At 35.9% G+C, this 6,779-nt stretch overlaps 1 pseudogene; it reads right to left on the reverse strand.

The window, feature by feature from the left end:
- Positions 1-768: 768 nt before the first annotated feature.
- On the reverse strand, positions 769-2,400 carry LOC141498476 (EGF domain-specific O-linked N-acetylglucosamine transferase pseudogene; annotated as a pseudogene).
- Positions 2,401-6,779: the final 4,379 nt, after the last annotated feature.

Here is a 6,779-nt window from a genome sequence, read left to right on the forward strand (position 1 = left end):
TTAACCCTGTTGGGTCTTGATTTCCTCTTTAGGAAAATGAGTTAGATTCTCTCATGAATCAACTCTTTTTTTAGGTTGTTTTTGGCAAGGCAAATGGGGTTAAGTGGCTTGCCCAAGGCCACACAGCTAGGTAATTATTAAGTGTCTCAGACCAGATTTGAACCCAGGTACTCCTGACTCCAAGGCCGGTGCTTTATCCACTATGCCACCTAGCCACCCCTTGAATCAACTCTTTGTTAGATAAAAGTCAGACTTAAAAGTTTCCCTCTTTAGAGCTTAGCTCTAAACCCAGAATTTATGTTCCTCTAATCCTACAACCTCTAAGATTCCTTTGGGCTCTCAATTTCTGGTCCTATAAATCCAAATATGTCAGAAATAAACTGAAGAGATGATTGAAATTACAATAATTATCATATCATAAAAATAAAAATAACAACAATAACAAAATCTTTGCAGATTCTGAAACTCAGTAACTCATCCATGAAACTTTCATTACCACTAACCCCCCCAAAATAATAATAATAACCATTATTATAAGCCTGAAAACGTTTACAAAATGGGAGAATTAAAATGATCAGTGCAAAAGTCTTAAATGGTTCCTGATAAATAGCAATAACAAAGAAAGCAGAAAGAATGGTCAAGAAAAACCAGAGTTCAAATACTTCAAAACTCTAGATTTGCATTTTGGTATAAATATGGCACATTTTTGGTTTTAAAAATTTCGTGAGCTTGTCGCTCAGGTACTTAGATCCTGGTTGATTTCCATTCCACGCCAGTGAAATTGACAGAAAATAAACTGAAATTTCTTTTTCATAGTTCGTCATGTTTTTTCTTAAATGGCCACTTTGGGTGTTGAGATACATGCTCAGCAGCCTGGAAGACAAGAGACATAAATTCTTCTACATCGAAAGAATAGTTTGTAAATTTAGGGTGTTCTCCTAGAGTTGGATGGTGACCCTTATCTTGATGGAAAACCTTGCTTCTTTTTTTTCCATGTAACATAGTGAATCCCTCTCAACCTGGCTAGGTCTAAATAACAGCGTTCATCCTCACAGTTGTACAGTTCAAAAATCACGGCCCAGTCTGGGAGAAAAAACAAGTGTGTCAGGCCCGCACCATGCATGCTGATAAATATGTCTGTGTTGTGTGTAATCTTCAGTTGTTCCAAAAAGCCAATCTCCTTGTATTTGTAATCTATTATTTGGACCTCAAATGCAGACATAGTTTTCAATGCATTTACAAGCTCATTCTGATTTAATATCTTCCGATATTCTGTACTGCAGGCAAGAATGGTGACATGGAATTTTCCATCCTGTGGTGCATCTCTTGTGATGTTCAACCTGTATAACACATGCTGGGAAAATGCTCGAAATAGTCCTGTATCTTGGCAGCCAGAGATCAGGAGGGTGTTGTAAAACAATCCATATCTCATTCGGGGAAGCAAGGAAAAGATAGCTTCCTTGAAACACACCGTTTTTGAATCATATTCTTTCAAATGGATGATGTCATAGTTAGTGAATGCCTTCCAAGTCTCACTGAACAGGTCCCCATATCCATAGGAACTAGTATCCCACATGATGATGTTGACATCTGTACTGAAGGAATTGTTAACGTGCTGAGTAATGTAGAGATTGATAAAATCACAGAAATGGTGATACTTGTTAACACCTGCATCTAACTTCATGAAGTAGGTTGGCTTTTTGATTACGACATCACACTTGCCATCTTCAGTGGGTTTGAAGCTTAGTTCTGTGTACACTTGTAGCTCAGCAAACCAAGATTGTAGAGGGCTTTTACGTTGACCTTCAGACATCATTGTGCGAACATCAAGTTTACAGTGACCTCCGATGTCACCCTTCTGTAGGAAGGTTTCCTTAAACCTGTCATGATTTCTCTTCACTCTTCTTAGATCAATGTATAAGTTTGATGTTCTACAGTACTGAAGGTAGCAAGAGCAAACTAGCCAGGAATCACCTGTTTCCATAGGTTGGCAGAGGGTCCGTAATTCATGCAGGCTCTCCTTTGCATAACCAAAATCCGCTTTTTTCCAGAATATCTCCTGAGCTGATTCAATGGTATTGGTCCATCCCCTATCCACATAACTACAAATGGGATAGCCAAACCGAGACTCTGGCCTGCATGATTTCTCATAGCCCCAACACAATTCAAGATGTTTTAAATGTTTTTTATAAGGACATCGTGGGTCTTTGTCACAGACTGCAGCAAGATGTCTATTGTTGTGGAGAAAATAAGGAATGTGCTCCTCAGGCAAGTTAAGGTTCCAGGAGGTGGTCCCTGGAAGGGTTTTCAGGTGAGAAGTTTCATCTTGGTTGCTCCCCGGAATGTTGTGAAGCAGCACCCCAAACACAAGCAGCCTTAGCATTGTAACCAGGGAAGAAAACCAATTAAATCTGAGAGGTTCAGAAACTTCTGGTGATGTTTTAAAAGTCTACAACCCTGTACCAGGGGTCCACGGGGGGTGTCGGGTGGCTCCGGGCACGGCCGGGCCCTGCGGCTCGGAGGGAGAGGGAGGGGCGAGGCGGGCGCTGGGCCCCCCGCAAGAGCAGGCACGTGCCTGGGCCGGCGTGGGAGCCGCCCATTCCTTTTTTTAGGAGAATAATTTTCATTTACCTTTTGTAAATTCTTTTCCAATTGGTCAATTTTATTTTTAAGTTATTTTTTTTTGCAAGGCAATGGGCTTGAGTGGCTTTCCCAAGGTCACACAGCTAAGCAATTATTAAGTGACTGAGACCAAACTTGAACTCAGGTACTTGCAACTCCAGGGCCGGTGCTCTATCCACTGTGCCACCTAGCCACTCCTGGTCAATTCTATTTTCAAAGGAGATTTCCATTTGCCCCAATTGTAGAATTTTATTTTTATTATATTAGCTTGACCTAACCTTGAGCAATTGGCATTTTCCCAATTATTTAGATCTGACTTTATTTGGGTGACAAGTGCATTTTTTGTTCATAGAGTTTCTGGGTTTGTCTTTGGGAGTTAGAATTCCCAAATTTAATGTCTATAATTACTTTAAATGGAATTTCTCTTTCTATCTCTTGCTCTTGGGTTTTGTTATTCTTATATATTGAAATGCTGATGATTTATGTGAGTTTATTTTATATCCTGCTACTTGTTGATTTTATTAATTGTTTCAAGGAGATTTTTAGATGATTTTTTCAGGTTCTCTAGGTATACCATCACACCATCTGCAAAGAGTAAAAACTTTGCTTCCTCATTGCTAGTTCTGATTCCTTCAATTTTTTTTCTTCTCTTATTGCTAAAGCTAGCATTTCTAATACTATATTGAATAGTAATGGTGATAATGAGCATCCTTGTTTCACCCTTGATTTTACTGGAAATACTCTGAATTTATTCCCAATACATATATTTGTTGATGGTTTTAGATATATACTATTCATTATTTCAAGGAAAATTCCATTAAATGTTAAACTTTCTAGTGATTTTAATGGAAATAGATTTGTATTTTATCAAAGGCTTTTTCAGCATCTATTGAGAAAATCATATCATTTCTGATTGTTTTGCTATAGATATGTTCAATTGTGTTATTTTTTAAAATATTGAACCACCCCTGCTTACCTGGTATAAATCCTCCCTGAACATGGTATATTATCTTAGGTAATGTGCTGTAGATTTCATTGCTAAAATTTTATTTTTTTCACATCAATATTAATTAGGGATATTGATCTATAATTTTCTTTCTCTGTTTTGGTTCTTCCTAGTTTAGGTATCAGCACCATGTTGGTGTCATAAAGAATTTGGTAGAACTCCTATTTTTAAAAATAGTTAATATAGAGTAAGAATTAAGTGGTACTTAAATGTTTGTTAGAATTCACTTGTAAATCCATCTGGAAGTGGAGACATATTCTTAGAAAATTTTTTTATGGTTTTGTCAATTTCTTTTTCTGAAATGGGGTTATTACAAGTTCTTAAGAATTGTCCTTTATTATACTACTAAGATGAAAAGATAAATCAAAGCTGATCATCACATAGTGCTTCTTTTAATATGTACAATGCTCTTCTGGTTTGCTCACTTCACTTAACTTTAGTTCATGAAAGTCTTTCCAGGCTTTTTTGAAGTTCAGCTAGTCATGATTTCTTATACTCCATCACATTCATATACCATACTTTGCTCAGTGATTCTCAAATTTATGGGCATTCCCTCAATTTTCAATTACTTGCCAAAAGAGCTGCTATAAATAGTTTTGTACATGTGGGTTTTTTTACCTTATGATCTCTTTGGGATATAGCCCTAGTAGTGTTATTGCTGGATTAAATGGTATACAGTTGTATTGATATTTGCACATAGGTCCAAATTCCTCTCCAGAAAGGTAGGATAAATTCACAGCTTCACTAACCATGCATTGGTGTCACAGTTTTCCCACATTCCCTCCAACATTGATCATTTTCCTTTTTTTATCATGATTGTCAATCTGATAGATGTGAAATGTTACCTCAGAACTTTTTAATTTGCATTTCTCTGATCCGTAATGGTTTGGAGCATTTTATATTTCTATTGAGTTTTAATTTTGTCTGAGAACTGCTGTTCATATCCTTTGACCCTTTATCAATTGGAGAATGATTTGTGTTATTATAAACTTCATTCAATTCTCTATATATTTTATAAATGAGTCTTTTATCAGAAACACTAGATGTAAAAAATGTTTCCCAACTTACTGCATTCTTTTTCTTAAATGTATTTGTTTTTCCATCTACATGCAATGGTAATTTTTACCAATCATTTTTTGCAAGGTTTTGAGTTTTTCTCCTACTCTCCTTTTCCTCCCTCCCTTCTCTAAGAAAAAGCAATCCAATATATACTCTACATTTAAATCCAGTGCATTTCTTCTAATTTTGGTTGCATTGGTTTAGTAGTCAAAACCTTTTTAATTTAATGTAATTAAAATTAAACATTTTGGATTTTAAAGTGTTCTCTATCCTTTTTTGATCATTAACTGCTCTCTTTTTCATATATCTGACAGATAAATTATTCCTTGTTATCCTAACTGTCTTATGGTATCATGTCTGAATCCTCTACCTATTTTGAGCTTCTCTGGGTATGGGTTGTGACATATTGATCCATGCCTAATTTCTTCTATATTATTTTCCCAGTTTTCCCAGCAGTTTTTGTTAAAGAGTAAGTTCTTATCACAGAAGTTGGAGACTTTGGGTTTTCAAACAATAGATTGCTATAATCATTCACTACTATTTCTTTTGTACCTTATCTATTCTTCCTACTGATCTACCACTCTGTTTCCTAGCCAGTACCAAACAGATTTGATGATTGCTGTTTTCTAATAAGATTTTAGTTCTGGTATGACTAGACCACTTTCTTTTGCAGTTTTTTATTAATTCCTTTGATTCTTGATCTTTTTTTTCTTCCATATGGATTTTGTTGCCATTTTTTCCCTAGCTCAATACAGTAACTTTTTTGGTAGATTGATTGGTATGGCACTGAATAAGAAATTTAAGTAGAATTGTCATTTTTATTATATTAGTTCAATTGACCTGTGTGAAATTGATATTTGGTCCTTTATTTAGATCCAATTCTAATTTGTGAAAAGTGTCTTGTAAATATGTTCATATAGTTTCTGAGTTTGTATTGGAAGGTAGATTCACAAGTATTTTATGTTGTTTACAATTATGTTTTTCCTTTTTTGCAAGGCAGTGGGGTTAAGTAGCTTGCCCAAGACCACACAGCTAGGTAATTATTAAGCATCTGAGGCTTGATTTGAACTCAGGTCCTCCTGACTCTAGGACTGGTGCTCTGTCCACTGAACTACCTAGCTGCTCCCTGTTTACAGTTATTTTAAATAAATTTCTCTTTCTATCTCTTGCTATTATACTTTGTTGGCAATAAATAGAAATGCTGATGATTTATGTGGGTTTATTTTATATCTTTCAATTTTGCTAAAGTTGTTTGTTTCAAATAGATTTTGAATTGATTTTCTATAATTCTCTAAGTATACTAACTTTTCATCTGCAAAGAGTAAAAGTTTTCTTTCTTCATTGTCTTTTCTAATTCTTGCTATTTCAAGGGTTTGGTTAAATTTTATTTTTTTCTCTTTTTAAATTTTATTTTTGATTCTCATTTTGTACAAATGTTTTTTTTACATTAATAAAATATTCTTGTTTAAGAGTAAACAAAATACCCCCTTTCCCCCATGAATATAGACTTGCTTGAGCGATAAAGGGGAGAGAAAAAAAATAAAACAAAAAAGTAGTAATAATTGTAGGTATGGTCAGGTGGCGCAATGGACGAAGCATCAGCCCTGGAGCCATGAGCACCTGAGCCCATATCCAGCCCCGTAGATCCAACAATCACCCAGCTGTGTGATATGCAAGCCACCTGATCCCCACTGCCCTGCAAAAACCAAAAATAAGAAAAAAAAAGACCCAAACTTAAATAAAATAGTAATAATAATAAGGGTGGCTGGGTGGCAAACAGAGCATTGGCCCTTGAGCCAGGAGCACCTGGGTCCGAATCTGGCCTCAGACACCCAAAGACCACTCTGCTATGTGGCCCCAGGCACCCAGCCCCATTTGCCCTGCACCCTCCCCAAAATAATAATAATAATAATAATAAAAAATGTTCTTCAGTCTTTGTTCCAACACCAACAACTCTGTCATGGGTGGATCACATTCTTTATGGTAAGTCCATCGCAAAAGTTACTTCCATGTTTTTCCAACTTTGCCATTGCTGATTACAACTACCTCCTTTCTTATTTCTCCACTACCATGTACTATATTTTCTCTCTCC

Source organism: Macrotis lagotis, chromosome X (genome assembly GCF_037893015.1).
Source record: "Macrotis lagotis isolate mMagLag1 chromosome X, bilby.v1.9.chrom.fasta, whole genome shotgun sequence".
In the NCBI taxonomy this organism is placed as follows: Eukaryota; Metazoa; Chordata; class Mammalia; order Peramelemorphia; family Peramelidae; genus Macrotis; species Macrotis lagotis.